This window comes from Lepisma saccharinum, chromosome 6 (genome assembly GCF_977018435.1).
Source record: "Lepisma saccharinum chromosome 6, izLepSacc3.1, whole genome shotgun sequence".
NCBI lineage: Eukaryota > Metazoa > Arthropoda > Insecta > Zygentoma > Lepismatidae > Lepisma > Lepisma saccharinum.
The window spans coordinates 43,402,895-43,421,114 of NC_139234.1; the positions used below are offsets into that span (position 1 = coordinate 43,402,895).

General features: G+C 38.5%; 1 protein-coding gene across 1 annotated transcript in view; it reads left to right on the top strand.

The window, feature by feature from the left end:
• Positions 1 to 9,086: 9,086 nt before the first annotated feature.
• Positions 9,087 to 18,220, top strand: part of LOC145988719 (metabotropic glutamate receptor 5-like) — a 229,603-nt gene continuing 220,469 nt past the window's right edge. Inside the window, exon 1 of the mRNA XM_083123827.1 lies at positions 9,087 to 9,140. The gene's annotated coding sequence lies outside the window, so the exon portion shown is untranslated. The remainder of the gene's footprint in view (positions 9,141 to 18,220) is intronic.

An 18,220-nucleotide genomic window follows, 5' to 3' on the forward strand; every position in this document is an offset into this window, starting at 1 on the left:
TGCATTCCCCTCCTAGCATTTACATAGCAACAATAGAGATCGCATTTAGAGGGTTAGGTAGGCAAGGCATTCAGTGTGGTGCTGTTGAAACGTGCGAACGTTGACACGATAGCATTCACTTGCAAGCCCATAGGCAGTAGCTCGGGATAATCAGTAAATAAGATAACAAGTGTACTGAGGTGATTGGCTTTAGTGACAGGTACAGTTATGAAGAGAAGCGCCAATTGTAATAGCAACAACGAGAGATATACTTGGAACTTGAAACAGCTATGAAAGGCTCACAAACATGGATCCAAAATACTCTCTTGCTTTCTCTTGCATGTCTTCTCTCTCTCTCACTGTCTTGTCTGGCCATGTTCGTCGCCAGGACCTTTTGTAGATGTTGTTAGGCCGTTGTAATATTGAACAGTAGAAGCAATGATAATAATAATAATGAAAATCAAATAATTATTACAAACTATAATGAACAGTGATGTAAAAATAATAATCAAATAATTATTACAAACTATAATGAACTGTGATATTATAAGTATTATTATACCCTAGGGGAGATTTCTATTCGATATAGCATATGAGTGAATATCCGTCACAAGTGTTCAGAAAAGTATCGTGTTTTTTTACGTTCCATTTTTGGGCTTTAAAATGTGTTTCTTCCCCTTCACTTAACAGTTTTCATTATTCCCATATATTTCATGATGTCTCTTACAATCTTGCATCTACTTTGAACGATCAATATCAAACAAACTTCTCAAACTTTCCCTCTCTCTCTCTCTAACTCTCTTACTTTCTATCTCTCTCTAACTCTCTTACTTTCTATCTCTCTCTAACTCTCTATATCTCTTCACCTCTGTCTATCTCTAACTCTCTTACTCTGTATCTCTTTCTAACTCTCTTACTCTGTATCTCTTTCTAACTCTCTATCTCTAATTCCCTCTCTTTAACTCTCTCTCTCTCTCTAACTATCTCGCTCTCTCCCTATCTCTCTGCAACTCTTTCTCTCTAACAGGCACACTAAATCTCCTTCTAACACACACATACTCTTTCTCTCTCTTTCTCTATAACACACACTCTATCTATGCAAATTGCAACAATAAGTTCAACGCTAATTACCAATTAACCATAAGGTGGCTAAGCCATGATGCAAACACAACTAAACATGTCACTTGTCAGGGCATTTTCACATGTGATAAGAAAGAACCATTACTGGGAATATAATCACGTATCCCTGAATTTCAAGCCCACACCAAACCATTAGCATATCGGGAGATCTTACTTACCCATGGTGAAGCCTCAGAGATATAGCTTAACCCTATTTGGGGAAGGATGTAATGACTGTTATGATAGGTGAGAAGTGAAATTATCTCTGCTTAACGTGGCCATACCCCTCTACACATCACCTTGGATAGCGTAATAGCGAAAGCGTAAAGCACCACGTCATTACAATACGGTGCTAGATTCACGTGCTGTGAACGCACTAATGATGTTCCGACTCGCGAATGCTTATCCAGGCTTACATAGTTTGACATTGATGATGTTTTCGCAAGCGTTTGTTCCCAAGATTCCTTGCTTATTTTATTTCAGAATGGGATGTGTAAAGGACATAACGAGACATGTATACAGAGAGAGATGGGAAAGAAAGAGAGAAGAAGGGAGAATGGAAGATACGCAGAGAGAAGTTGGAGAGAGGGTGCTAGGGAGTTGAACGATTAATTAATTGTGAAATTGTGATCCAGTCAGCTTGTTGATTTAATATGGGTACAGCCTCTCAACAAGGCAATGTATATCACTCAATGAACTTGGAAACCTGCAGACAATTCCCCAAGAAGTAGATGAAATATGGCTACGTCATGATTTTGTCATCAGAAGAAGGAATTATTTTAAAAGAGAGAAACTAAGAAATTTAAGAAACGACGGAGAATAAGAGAAAGAAAGATAAAATAATACGGAAGGGAAATAGAAATAAAGTAGCGAGAGACTGAGATAAAAAAGAAATGGAAAAGAAGTTAAATAAGATGCAAGTGAAAGATGGAAGTACAGAACAGAGAGGGAGAGATTAAGGGAGAAAATGGGTAGGAAAATATGGACAAACGTATACTCAAGAAGAGAGAAGATATGCGCACTGGCGTAGCTATACGCGGGCTCCAGAAATTTTGCCCAACCCTGTTCTACAAGGCATTGTTTGCAGACACAAAAATAGCCATTCTTTATAGATTTTGAGATGCTAAATTAAAAAATGATATCACTTTTCATTGACTTGTTTTTGTTTTCATCATAAGCAAGGAAACGTACCTGATATCTCCCGCAAACTTTTGTTTCATTTGTTGTTTTAGTCTACTTTATGCACAGATAGGCTAATCGGGACTGGAGCTACAGTTTAAAGTGGGATCCGAAACGTTGTGCAATGTGCAATCTCCACCGGGTATCGAACCCCGCCACAGGGGAGACATCGAAATTTTTCTACTTCCCTATAGAAACAACTTCATCTGATTCACCCTTTTCACATCGTTGCGATTAGCCATAAATGTCAGAAAAGCCACGCAAAATTAGGATATTTCGAGAACGAGACTAGAGTTAGATATCAAGGCGAGACCGAGTACGAATTAGGTTTCCTCAGACGAGACTAAACTTGATGGTATCTTGAACTCACCACCCTTATCTAAACCTTAATTACATGGGTTTGGTTAATGAACACGCGAATCGAACACACAACGTCTGTTCTCGTCACGTGCCACGGAAGCTGGCTGCTGCACGTGGAGTGGAGGAGGAAAGGATGTCGAGGCAAAAACTAATGAATTTACGGCGACGCGAATCGTGGGTCGTGTACACGAGCAACAGGTAATGAATGAGGAAAACGTTCATTCAGACGATAAAAAGGCAAAGTGCAGGTTGAAAGATCGTAAATTACAGTGTAATTTAGCGTGGGAATTTTGTTTCCTTTGACAATGTACTATTTTAGACTGCAATGTTACTTAATGACGTCATGCTTTTCCAGAGACCTAAAGACGACGTGGTTGTGACAATTTGAAGATATTGCATGGCTTTTCCCCGCTTCCTTGGGCTAATCGCGACGATGGGATGAATGGTGATTAGATGAAGTTGATGAAGGAGTACTCTTTAAAGAAACACCCATTCAAGGGTTCGAAACCGTGATACTCGGTGGCGAGGACGCGAATCGACCACTCAACCCGCTTGACCACGAAGGCTTAATGACCTCAATAACCTATGCGGTGTTAAAATTAATGCGGTGGCACCTTTTATATGCTGTTTACATTTTCAAAAACCTGAGTTGACCGAGACGAGAACGAGGAATATTTATAAAGTAAGACGAGACCGAGACCGCCAATTCCCGTTTTGATAACATTTCTACATACACACGCACACACACATTTCTGCGTGCTGTGAAGACATATGGTGGATGTGAAGCAGGAGTCCGCGTATTCACAATTTCTTCTTTTTTACTTATTTATTTATTTATTTGATTTTTTAAGGTGATGTGATCAACACCGCGCTCCGGCCGCTTATACCCACCTGGAGTTGCCTGCAATTACCCATTTATCACCCGGACACGCGTTCCTATTCAAAAGACCATCTACTGCGTCCCTCTCTCTACAAGCCCTAGGAGTTTGTATAGTTAATTTTGAAACACCCTGTATAGAACTAAGGAGAAGAAGTCGGAAATTCGTAAGAAAATCACAGAAAAGCTATATCAAAAGAAGAAATAAAAAAGAATACTAAGGCACAGAGGGGATGATTTGACAACACTTTTTCACATCCATAACATCGTAATTGTATGAATTCTTAACACACGGGTATATTATTATTTTAAAAAAAAACTGTTGTGCGCCCTTAACATCTTGGATAATGTATCCTTCATAACAGTTTGTTCCTTTTTAGCAAATAATCTTGCTTTCGAATTTGTGAACAAAACTGATGCTTGGTTGAACAGTTTGGTACATAATTCCTGGCCACTATATAAAAAGACTGAAATGAAGCAGACATTGATATACGGGATAACAAAATAATTAAGTGAAGTTTCGAGACTGATTGACAACATACATGAACCAGGTCAGTGTCAAGTCGATGCATGCATTTATTTCTCGCTCAGCAAAAATAACGAGGTCACCATGGTGATTTATCGATTAGTGAAATGAATAATAAAGTATGTTTTCGGAAGCATTCTTTATGCACTTTATTCAGTCTGTTGGCGCGTTCATAGCTTATTGTGTTTAGCGTTGGTGGTGGAATTTATCACTTTAAATTTGCAGTTTATAAGATTTATTGCTGGAGTTTTACAGTGAGTACGGCTTACATCTAGCATTAAATTGTACTTGTGATAACTTCGTCGTGTGAGAACCAGAGTGACACGACTCGACCTTACTGCAAAGGATTATGAGTGAAGATATCTATCGGAATCCAAATAGTGCTCTTCAGAGGAGTTTATTTAAACATAACTGAAAACCGTATTTTTGGAGTAACGTTCCGCTGGTTCTTATACGACGAATTTAGGCTTCTTATCGGTGAAAGCGTAATTAATTTTCTGTGGTCTTTGCAGCGAGTCATATTCGACTTGGCTCGTCCCGGTGATTTTCCTGGGAATATAGCCCAGAATGCGCATGACTGTACTAGGGATGGTACCGGACACGAGACAAGACTCGATGTCGAGACGGTGTCGTAAGAATTGGACGACAAGGAGAACGAGACTTCACACCCACAGGTTAAGTGCGAAAGATTGATAGATTGGGTTTATTTTACTTCGCTTTTCTGCCACTTTTGGCTAATCGCGATGATGAGGATGAGTGATGATATGAAAAAATGTATGAAGGGACACTCACAAAGAACATCCATGCCCAGGCCGGGGTTCGAACACGAGACACCTGGCGTCTTAGCGCCCTGTGATAAGCGCTTCGTCATGGGTTAAGTGTGAAAAATGTGTATATTTACATACGTATATACGTGACACTATTTAACTTAACTAAAATGTGACATTTGTTGATTTCCTTCTGTGTTTGACATCTGCAACAACCATTCTTGCGCTCCACTTTCCCTAGGACCTTTTTGATTCATGACTGGGATGTTTTGGTGAAAATGTTTCCAGTGTTCACGCACGGCACCTACATATTTCAGGGAAGAAATCCAGATGGGAGTCCAAGAAATGTATTTTGAGGAACATATTCCACGCCTCCCTTCCCTCCAGTTTCTTTAATGGCTGTAAGATTTCTCCACCAATCTCTCTTTGTAAAACTTTCAAAAGACAGACATTGATTTTTCAACTTGGCATAACAGATCTTCCAATTTTTTTATCTCGAAGCAAAGCTCCTATTTGGGGGGAGAAGGGGGTAAAATATTTCCGGTCGTGATTTTAACATCAAGAATACGAGGAGGATTTTCTCTTCCAATTAAAAACCCAACAATGAAAATTCCTAACTTTATATGAAGTGAACAGGTAAGAATCATAAAGTTGACTAGAGAGTGATGAACAACCTTTATATATTTTGGTCCAGGAGTAAGATATTACTTCTTTAGCCATTCCTGCTTAATGTAATAATTTCTCTTACATCTGATGTCGTATTCCAAGAATAAAAAAAACAAAATTGAGTATAACGAAGCTTCAAGTCTACTAACAACACAATGATTTTTAAGTTGAAATATATGTGGTTCAATTGTACTTTGGCTTCCAGCAGCATTTTCATATAATCTCTTTATCTTAGTTGCATAATCTAATGGCACAGAAGGAAATTTGTTCCCATTGTGCAACATCACAGTCTTCAAATTAGTTTTAGATGTGAAAATGAACAGCCCTCATTCGTTTGTTTTATGTTCATGACCAAATTCATTCATCTCAGAGCAAACATTATTACAATAGAATAAATAATCTTCTTCAGAATAGAAATTTTGAAACTCTCCTTGTGTTTACGAAAGACGCGTTCTACAGTAGTGCTGAAGAAGGCAGTCAGTTTAGAACACCAAAGTTCTGCCTGACTTTTTTAGACACTTTCAAATCCTGAACAAGAGCGTATAAATCATTTTGTGCCAACAGATTATATTCACAGGAATTCTTATTTCACCTAAATTTGTGGGCAGGTTAGAAATAACATGATTTTGTGTCGATGAACGGGATTCGGCGAAGCAGGAATATTGAAAATCAGAAACCAAAATTTTTATTCTAACTATGGTAGAACATAATTTGGACCTTGTTTTACTTTTCTACATAACACTAGTCTAGTCAACACATTTGCGCCACCGTAACGTCAGCTGGGAAATGCCACTCTTGCAGAATTCCGTTTCAGCATGACGTAACCACCGGCGAACATCATCCTTCACCTCGTCATCGTTGTCAAAGTTGATACCCGAATGGTGTTCTTCAACGGAGCAAACAAGTGAAAGTCGGACGGGGCTAGGTCTGGAATGTAGGGAGCGTGGAGCATTAGCTCCCAGCCCATCATTTCAATTTCCAGTACTTTGCGCCTAGCTGTATGGGGACGGGCATTGTCATGTTGCAAAATGATCTTGTACTTGTGATAACCAAGAGTCTTTATGTTTAGCACTGTGTCCAATGTTCAGATAATGTGCAATTTCTCGTACAGTTATCCTTCTTTCACTTCGGCTAAGCTCATCAATCCGGTTCTTATTGTTACGCGTGGAAGCTGTTTTCTGCCTGCTACTACAAGGCTTATCAACAATGTCTGTGTTACCATGTCTAAAATGTTTCACCCAGCTTTTTCACTGTACTCGTACTGAAACCCATGCAGGCATCTCAATAGAAGTTCTGTAAATGATGATGAATTTCTGCAACTTCAACGTTTTCTCTAGCAAGAAATTCCACGACAGCACGTTGACGAAACGAACGCCTGTGGATGCCATTTTCCTTCTACCGACAGCAATGACAGTGAAACTGCGCATTTGCCAGCATGTGGATCATGCAGTGGACCAGGCACGTATCCAGGAATTCCTTTCGGGGGGGGGGAGGGAGCTAAATACTATTTTTTAAAGGTGTATAAATAGAACCTAACAATTGTATGTTGTAAGTTTAAGGCCAGTGGTGGTAATTGGGTTCAAAAATTGGGGGGAAAGTTTACTTTCTCTTGGTCGACAAGGCTTAGCATTAAGAGACCATAGTGTGGAGGCAAAAAAAAAAATGGGGAACAACTATCCCCTAAATCGTCGCCACTGTTTAAGGCTGTTATTTTAATCAGAACGTGAAATCGGAACATTTTCTACCACTCAACTCTTCTGTTTCCATGCATTAACATTGTGTGCCAAAACCATCTCAGTATGTGTGTTTGTCCATTTCTTCTCATCACGCATCAAAACGTCTATGTAACAGAAGTGTTTTTACGAAGCTGTTACACATGCATGAGATGCATAATCCACTCGACAACGCGAGAATCAAACTGTATGCTGGCAACTGGACGCAGACAGTTCTCGAATATTTCTCTCTGATTTGAGCCTGAACACCATTAATGTGACTTGTCCTCCCATGTTTGCAACTCTTACAAAAGCTGAAACCCACCAAATTGTTCATATTCAGGCCTAAGCACTCGGAAGTGTTCAAAATTGTCTGTTGAGTGAATGTCGGGTATTTTTTATGCCATGAAATTCTCGGACTGCATATACGAAATTTGGTTCTGGTACAACTAAATCATCACTCGCAACTTTGTATTCAGTTGATCTGTGCAGCTTATTTATTTTTTAATAAACCACTCCAATACCCGGTACTGCCGAGGCTCCGGAAATTCTGCTGTCGTCAATGTCTTTAGCTTTGGGCCCGAACTGGAACTAGTAGTAGACTTCGTTACTATACGGTATTTAGTCCTTTTCATTTTCGAATCACTAGATCTTGTAAAGCAACCAATGGACACTGACTGACCACTAATCGACTGTATGAACACTTACCTCTGAAGTCTCAACCGATTCTGTTGTGCAGATTAACCGCGAAATTGAATCCGCGTATTTATAGCCTCATTATATTCTAGAACGTTCCACAGATAAAACGATTCGTAAATATTGCCAGTAGTTCGACTCCTTCTCTTAATCAAGAAGTTCCTTCTCGCTCTCGCCCCTACCAGATATTAAAAATTAAAAAATTACAACGAATCGCCCTACGTGTGGCGCTACCTTTGTTGTGCAGCTTCCAAATGCTGACAAGTTTATACATAGTGCTCAAATTCGTTGCGACAACACCGACAGCGCAAGAAAAGTTTACGTGCAATATTATCAACAACAGGGTTATAAAACATTCTCCGTCTTGCCTTGATAAGTATTTCTCTCCATCGTCACATTATTCAAGAAGACAAAAACCTAATTTTATGTAGTATAAACTGAAAACTTTCCTGGTGAAGGCTCGAGTCCCTGATCCCCACTTTGGATACGCGCTATTAACAATAACAGGGTTATAGAACTTCTCCGTCTTGCCTCGATAATTATCTCTCTCAAATTATCATCATATTATTCAAGAAGCCAAAAATCTAATGTTATCTAGCGAAAAACTGAAATTTTCTGAAAGGGGGGGTCGAGCTCCCTGATTCCCACCTTGGATACGAGCTATTAACAATAACAGGTTTATAGAATATTTTCCGTCTTGCCTCGACAATTATTTCTCTGCTTAAATTAACGTCACATTATTTTATTTAACACCACAAGAAACAAAAAATCTCATTTTATCTAGTGTAAACCCCTAAGCCCCCCTTGGATACGTGCCTGCAGTGGACAACAGATGGCTGTACCTGCCATACATGTAGTTTCAACCCGAAAGGTCAAGGCCTGAGAGTAATCGAACAAGGTTCACGACTTTCAATACGTACCTTGCATATTTGGTTTCGGTGCAAGAAGTATTAGATTTTGTGTATCAAAAATCACGTTGACTAGTAGGCTATAAGAAAAAATTCGAAAGCAAGAACTCGAGATTCTCATTAAAATGATACACAAGATGCACACTTATTATTAAATAAACATTTGTAATTTTTAAATTGTGTTCCTTAAATGTGTTAGTAGTATTTACGTTTGTCTTAATTTACGCTAAGAATTTGGTGTTTGTGTAATGTTTGTAAAATGCATTTTAAATTTTGTCTCCATCTATTTCTAGGCGCTACAGTTTATGCTACACATGCTTTAGGGACCATTGCACAATATTCGTTTACCAGGTAGGAGAAACATTTCGCCTTTATTACTTAAGAAATTAGTTAAGATAAGATATACTTTAAATAATTTAGGTAACAGGTGCCGTATCGGACAAGATGCCGTTGTACTTGATTCAAAAATGTTGCCACAGTTCTTGGTGCCACTAAGAGCGGGAGTAGTTGTCGTTGAACGCTGTTGGAGTGTCAGTCGTATAGCTAGAGTAGAACAGTTAGAGATAATCTTGTGCGTACATTGTTTTGATGCAATGAAAATGGACTTAGATCTGGTAATGAATACGTATTAAGGGGAAGGAAAACAGGTTTTAATTACAACTAATGTTTGAAGCGGTAGCATTTCTGTTCTGGCCTTGCAGCAGCGACACCCATTAGATAGCTTTGAATTTATTCTCCTTAAATTGATGTGATTTCGGTTACGTCCTACAGTTAGTCACAACAATGAACTTGATCCTTAAGTGCATTACATAAAAGTCACTGTAACTAGTGGAATACTTCATTGTTTTTGGTGTTCCGGATTGCTTATAGTGACTTTCCACCATGGGCGTCCGAATTATATTTTCCTGGGAAGGGGAGCGAGGCATTTTCCCCCAAAACACTGCTTCAGTTTAAAGTTATCGTGTCCCTGCGACGATCTGAATCACTTCTACTAGTAATTATGGTTCCTTTATAAAAATTAATGTAAATTACCGTGACAAATAAACATTAGCATGTGTGTTAGGTATATAATATTTGAAAATAAATAACGTAGTGATAACGTAGTCGCCTTGTAATGAAGGGGTCCCGGGTTCGATTCCCGGTGGAGGCACATTGGACATTGGTTCGGATCCCCCTTCAAACTGCATAAATTGGACTTGAAACTACAATTCAATGCATTCAAAACAATGGTTTCGCCGTAATTCAAGTCACCAAAGCATAGTAAGCATGTAGTCGTAGCAGTTTTGGAGCTCCGTGTTTGTCCTTGCGTCTATCGACCCCGAAATGCACGATGGGATTGAACCAATTTCTCTTGTGAGACCGAGCAAGAGAGTGGCTTTAGTTTCCTGTCGAATGTCTATTTTTAAATATGACCTCTCCAAGAAAGATTTTCTGGAGAAGTGGTCGTAAAGCCATCAGAGGAGCAGTAGATTGGTAATGTTTGAGGGGGAGGATGTGTAACGATTGAGTGCAACTGTCTCCAAACGACATTGTGTTCTAACATGTGAAAGCTTTTTCGGGAATTTACTTCTCGAAGTGTTTTATTTTAGGTTAGGATTCAGGGTCCATGAACAAGCTACACATCCTCGTGTGGTGCTACGAAGAAGCAATGTTTTGTGAAATGCATTTTTCAATTGTTGAAGCAAAAGTGGGTTCAGTTGAGTGAATTATTGTTCACAGTGCAGGTAGAAGAAATAAATCTTGCGTTAAAACTCAAACTGTTGATTAATCTAATCAGTTATTTAATGTAATTGTAAACTTTTCCAAAAATACAAAATGTTCCACAATTACCTACATTGTAATATAGGTATAAATACACTGCCTACTGTACGTGCTTTTGTTTACTGTACATAAGCTGGCGCAACTTTTGCGAAATTCCATTAACAAGGAGAAAGACAACATAAAAATTTGAAAAGTTTATATTTGTTATTCTCATATGTAGAATAATTGGGACTGTACCTGCAGGTTACATTGAGATCCGACCCACTGTTCACTGTCCCTGACCAAAATCAAACAAAGAAAAGAAGAAAATTCCATTGGTTGACGCTTTATGTGGTCGACCGCCACGGAATTCCGGTCTAGCCATGGTTGTTCTTAGTGTCTCATCAATTTCGTATAATCATGTTCCATCCTCGCGATTAACCAAAGTGACAGAAATGCGACCCTGAATAATAAACATTTGAGCTAAAATCACGGCCCTTGAAATCGGCTGAACACGGGGATACCACAATAATACAGAAACTATATAGGGTAGTGGACAGTTTATTTTTATGCTCAGATTAGCTATTTGGGATGAGGTCTACGGTTTAAAATGGGATCCGAACAACAGTGTAAAGTGCTTCCATCGAGAATTGAACCCGGGACCCCATGAACGCAAGGCGACGGATTACCATAAGGAGACCTGTGTGAGACTGGTTTATTGTAAACAATGTCCATACTGAGCTTCAAACCCTTAAATACAGTTGATACACTTTATTAATTTAATTAATAGTGTATCTTCAAGAAGGCAGTCGTGCAATCCACTTCACTGACTGATTAATTTAATTAATAGTGTATCTTCAAAAAGGCAGTCGTGCAATCCACTTCACTGACTGGTAAGTCAACAGTGGCGTAAATAACACCCTGGCAACCCCCGTGGTGCGGGGGGCGCACGGACTTCGGGGGCGCAGTAACAAGCTAACATTGATAAAAAATTACTTGAGGAGGAGAATGACAAGAGTGAGATTATTCGGAATGGCGCTGTTAAGCATCAAAAGCAATCGGGCTCGATAATTGGACGACCAAACTAGCACAAGAATTTGCTCCCATCAAAAAATGCAGAGGACTGGTAATGGGCATTTCACAATTTTTGTAGTAAAAGTGTTTTTTTCATATAAAATTATAATATATATGTTTTTATAGTTTCTATGTTGTCTTAACCTTTCGTACCAGTTTTTACATTGATTCAAATTACATGTAAGTTTTTTTCATATTGGCATATACCTAATATAAATATAGGCATGAATTAATATTTTAACTAACTTTTTCTTAAACCCGAAGGTTCATGGCTGCAGCAACACAGGCCTTCTATCTGTCCCTATCCTGAGCAAGATTTACGTATCCTTTCCATCCCTACCGATTTCCTTTAGGTCCATCTCAACGTTATCTCTCCATCCTCGTCTTGGCCTTCCTACTGGTCTCTCACCATCAGGTTTCCCAACAAAGAATCCTGTAAACTCTTCTTTCCTCTCCCATTCGTGCCACATGGCCTGCCCACCTAAGTCTTCTTGATTTAATCATTCTAATAATATCTGGACATGAATACAAATTATGAAGTTCTAAATTATGTAACCTTCTCCACTCACCTGTCTCCTCATCCCTTTTAGGTTCAAATATTTTTCTAAGGATTTTATTTTCAAACACTCTTAATTTATGTTCATCTTTTAATGTAAGATACCAAGTTTCGCAACCATATAATACTACAGGCAAAATTACTGTTTTGTATATTTTAGCTTTTAGTTTCTTAGATATTATACGAAGAAGATAAAAGTTTATGAAGAGAAAATTAATATTTTAGGGGAAAATAATTAAACGAGTAGGGGCGCATAACTGAAAGTTGCGAGGGATGGGGGTGGGGGGTGCAGAGCGTTTTAGTTACGCTACTGTAAGTCAACCCAGAAAACGTACGTCTTGATATCCATCCACTTGGTCCTGGTGCGACTTGTTTTTTGATCCAAAACTTCCCTCCCTTGCTCCTTATAATCCTGCACCTGAGTTGAAAAGAGCTTTAAAACCTACCCCAACAAACACGAACGCCACCTAGGAAGATAGGACGTCGGTAAAAATAACAAATGAACAGCGTTAGAGATATCGTTCTCCCAACGTTTTCGCCGCGGGGACGAATTGAAAAGGCAGCAGAAAGAAGAGGAAGCGAAGTGGGTGAAAATATTGAGCCGTTTCTATCTATTATTCGTGAACTTTATCGCATTTCCCCCCTTCTTTCATTCCACGTGGAACGCATTTAACGTTTTTCAGTGCATGGGATGAAACGATAGACAACAGCGTCAAGGAATGTAGCTCACAGCCAGTTCCAGCCGCTCACACCTGTCTTCTTCTTTTGTGTGTGTGTTTTGTAGTCTGTGATCTCTCTCGCTGTCGAAATTCCGTATTCACTGAATGGAAGATATTCGAGTAAAAGACACAGGGGTAGACGATATGGAACGAATTTCTATCTGCAACTCATAAAAGGGAAAAATGTAAGAAAGACTGCGTGAAATATTCATGGAGAGAGGAAGCACACGCCAAGTGGACGTGCGAAACAAGATGGCGGAAAGAATACGTTCCTGTAGTCGCTCGAGAATCGACTCCAGAAGTACACTCTCTAACACGACGTGAACTACGTCCTCAGGAAATATGCAGGTACTGGAACTATCGGAATTCTATACGGGTGATATATGATGCCATGACAAGGGAAGTTCTTGTTGTACACGATATTGTTCATGTTTTAACGCTGACACATCGCGTATAACAAATAGACTCGCCTACCAGTGGTGCGTTCAAGGGGGAGGTGGGGGTTATTCTCCCTCTTCGGTCCAGCTTTCCTTTAAAAAAAAAGTCAGGGTGGATGATAAAATGTAGACCCAGCAACCGAAAAAAGTCATAACCGAGTGCGAAATTCCTGGACACGTCACCCCCCCCCCTCCTTTCTCGAGAGTCTACCAGAATTATACGTTCTCCCGGCTCCCGTAAAACCGCTAGAAGTAATAAAAAACTCTTTTGGAATTCCATGATTTGAATATGTATATAAATGTATATTTATACAGTACAGTTCGTGTGCTTCAAGAGTGTCGTATACTGGCTAACATTACACGCCAGGTCTGAAACATGTAATAGTCGAGTTTTTGTGGTTTGTTTGTTTCCTTAGTTACCTACTTTTTTTCACCATGGCTGTGTTTTAATGTGTATAGCTTGTGAAACTTTCTTACTTGCAAAGTCTGTTAATCTTTTGTGTTTGAATGTTTTTGTTGTAAGTCCATTTTATGCACAGATAGGCTGATCGGTTTAAAGTGGGATCCGAACAACTATGTACCTCCTCCGGGTACCAAACCCGAGACCTCTTTGATTACAGAGCGACGACGTTACCACTATACCATCAGGAAAGCTCGTAGTGTTTTGGATTCAGTGTCATTTACAAAATTTGTAAGACGTTCTTCGTCTAATGAGATCCGATAGAAAGTTTCTTGCGGTCATTTATTTCAATTTGAATTATGAAACATTTCCCAGCTTAATTTCATGAATGTGCCAATAATAGCTCTGCATGTGTTCACAAACTATCGAGAATATGCATTAATAGCGATGCATAAAGAAATACACTGTAAAAGATTTCAACGTGCAATGGTAATTTTCAGACAGTGTTATTTCTTATTTTACGTATTCCATGTAAATGAAGAACAGCGTACTCTGGGCCTCCCCCATGGCGCAGTGGTAGCGTCATTGCCTTGTAATCAAGGGGTCCCGGGTTCGATACCCGGTGGAGGCACAAGTGGTTCGGATCTCACTTTAAACTGTAGGTCCAGTCCCGATTAGCCTTACTGCGCATAAAGTGGACTTAAAACACCAAATCAAACCAAACAGCGTACTCTGTACGTCAACTTCAAGTATTGTAATACGAGTAATATATACACCTCGAAATAATTTGTAGCATGTAAATGAACTTAACTTACTCTTACAATGTAGCTACCGTACATTGACGACACATTTCTGGGAAATTGTTTGGTAACATTTTTGCTGAAAATGTGGAATCGTAATACAAACAAATAGACCTGAAGGGAGTGTAGGTATAACGAGTTAAGAATATTTTGGAATTGGCAAGCATAAGCCTAAACAAAAGCGACTGTGAAGTATCTGATTCGTGGGGCTACATCTAACAAAAAGAAGTTTTGTTGCAATATCCATAGGAAGTGGCCCAGAACTGGTAATTCTACAATATTAGAAAAAATATAATTTTGTGCATGATGTCACCTATCTATCAATATTTTAAAAGTTACAACACTTTATCTATATCACGTTTGTTTTAGAAATGGAAACTATGTTTCCATTGTGACACATAGTAAATTGTGCAGGGCTTTACGAAATCAATATTGCTGAACAATAGACAGCTGGAAAAAAATAATTCTGCTCAGCCGAGTTCGGAGTTCGTGTTACTATAACAACGTATTTACCCTCTTCCTTAAAATACACCATTTAGTTTTAAATGCTCGTCATATTTGTTAAGTAAGTACTAGGACCTCTCCGATGCCTCAGTGATAACGTTGTCGCCTTGTAATGAAGACGTCTCGGATCCCACGGATCCCGCTTCAAAGTGTAAATCCAGTACCATTAGCCTATCTTTGCGTAAAGTGGACGTATTGAGTAAAAGTAAGTACTTTCCAGATTGAAATAAAGTTATTACTTTCCTTAGTGTCCTGTCCTATACATGCCATGTATGAGCACAGTTTAAATACCAAAGGGGTAGCTTTATTTTTGTGTATTTATTATGGATACTTTGTAAACCAAAGCAATTAAAATGTAATTCATGTACTATAAACCTTTTAGGAAATATATGATCTTTAACAGTGGCGGTGAAGGGGGACGTGGGGGGAAGTTGTCCCCCACTTTTTGCTACTTTTGCCGCCGCACTATGATAAACCTTTTCTACTCAGGGAAAGTAAACTGTGCTTAACCCCCTTCCGCAGTTTTGGCCCCTTGCCCCCCTAGTTTTGAACAAAATCCCCGCCACTGATCTTTAATTCTCGCCATTTTTCAGTTTCATGTGAGTTGAATATGCGTATACATGGTGTTCTAGAGGTGATGGCGCAAACGGAAACGGTGAAAATTGCACGATAGTAGAAGCAAATAAGTCTGAATGAAACATAGGGTGTAATACTTACCGTTTGCGATATAATTACGAATGTATGGTTACGTTGACACAGTTGAAGAAGTGTGGCAGAGAATTGTACGTGCTTGTGAAGAATTCCGAAATAACCCGTGAGTGTTCGAACGAATTCGACACTCCACGCGGAGACGACTTCAGTCTTCCGTCCAGATGCAAGGGCAACATTTTGAACACCTCCTGTAACAGGTACGAGTTTCATTGTATAATAATTATAACATACTGTACATTACAATAATCCTTTGTAATATAAGCAACAGTAATGTCTAGCGAGGTGAACCTTTTAATTATGTTATTTGTTACTAAGTAGGACTGTAGCATCTCACACGTGAAGAGCACACGATGTTTACAAACAATCAAGTCGATGGGGGATCATAACCATACATTCGCAATTATCTCGTAAACGGTTAGTATTCGACCTCATATTTACTGAAACTTTTTTTGCTTCTACTATCGTGTACATACAATTTCACCGTTTCAGTTTGAACTATCACTTTTGGTACACCCTGTACTGTCAACAGTGACCAAGCGTCACACATCTGTCTTCCATGTAGATTTAAATGCATTACTTAGGATATCATTCCGAATGTTTCATATTTGACAAATTAATGACATAATTAAAATTATAATAGTCTTATTCTGCAGAGTATTGATATTTTAAGTAGTACAAACTGAGCATACACAACAAACGTACCTCCGACCTGGTTACAGGGTGGATAAAAGTCATGATTTTTATTTAAAAAATAATTTTTGTTGATTTTTTATTTAAATCTGATTTTTTTATTTAAATCGATTTTTTTTAAAAGTAACTGCTTAAAATTGCTTGCATGGTTTTTGTCACTATGCACATAGATATATATTTTTTATAGAAAGGCTTTTTCTAGTAAATGGCTCTGTTAAATATTTGAACAGTTTGATTAAAGCAAATAAAAATATATACGAAACACACATTTTTCTGTTTCTGATGCTGTAACTACAATGGAAATGTTTGTTGAGTTCGTTAATGAAACTAATAATAATTTCAGTAACTTTTCTTGAAGTGAAACTAAAACATTCTGGACTTACTCTATAATGTAACTTATAATATTAACTTAGTCTTTGTACCTCGATTTTGGAGATTTTTAATGATAGTTCGAAAAATATCAACTGCAATGTATATTTACAGTTTAATGAATTGACACTATTTATGGTTTAACATGATTATTACGACGTATTTTGTATATTTTTCTACACAAAATGTTTGCTATTTTTGCTCATAAAATTATTGAATTTTAAATCAAGATGAAACCTGTGTTTACCTTTCCTTTCGTATGAGCTTCACAGCATCAGTACATACATTTTATATCCTTTATTTTCCTATCTCAGAACCTAATAATCACCATTAAATCATTACGAGAGCAATGTACTTCACCAAAATGTTTCTGATATCTACAAAATCCTTATCTACATTATTCTATAAATTATTTATTTAGAGTGATTTAAATCAGTGATTTTTTTTAAAAAGAATCACCTGATTTAAATCGCGATTTAAATCGTGATTTAAATCAACCTGATTTAAATCAATCCACCTTGCCTGGTTATCTTCTGACTAAGAATTAAGGTTCAACTATAGTGGGCCTTAGACAGTACTGGAGATATTTATGCTTGTAACTATACTGTAATTCTTTCTATTTTTGGTTGAGGATTACATACAATCAAAATCCTTATGGAAAATTTGAAAACTTATTTGGATTTTTTTTCAAGATGCGCTATATATCTATATCTTATCTTGACCGTAAGGCGTGAATACACATGAGAACATTGATGAAAAGCGTTATGGCCGAAAGAAAAATGTGGAGACGGTGAAACAATTGCCGATAATGTAAAAATGAATGAACTATGAGGGAAATGTAAGCCGCTGGGATGCGTTCTTAAATTGTATTGTAGAGAGTAGCAGTGATTGGGTGCCAAAACTGAGGGAAGGGGGGGGGGGTAAAGACAGTTTACGTTTTCTTGGTAGACAAGAAAATTAAAGCATAGTCCGGGGACAAAAATGTGGCATATAGTGAGGGGAGGTAAGTACCACCCACATTCACCCCTAATCGCCGCCACTGATTGTAGAAGATGTCAGCAGAGAATAGTATGTGAATGAGGACGTCGACCTAGGGCGTACCAAAGGGAGGGGCTGCAGCGCCTCCAAAACGATAAAGGGATAATACAAAATTCTGAGAAAAATTTACGGTCATTACGTACGAGAAATATGGACTTACCCCATTTGGTTTTAACTTACTCGTTTTATTGTGAACAGGATTTTGTACTATTTAATCTTCATCTCCTCAGTGGCAGCTATTGGGAGGGAGGGGGCAGTTTCCCGTTCAAATTTTGCCACTTTTTGCCCCAGCACTATGCCCTCTTAATGCTAAACCCTGTAAAATGCCCTTGCACCCCCAGTTTTGGCACTCAATCGCCGCCACTGCGTCTCCTAATAGAATACTTGAAGCAA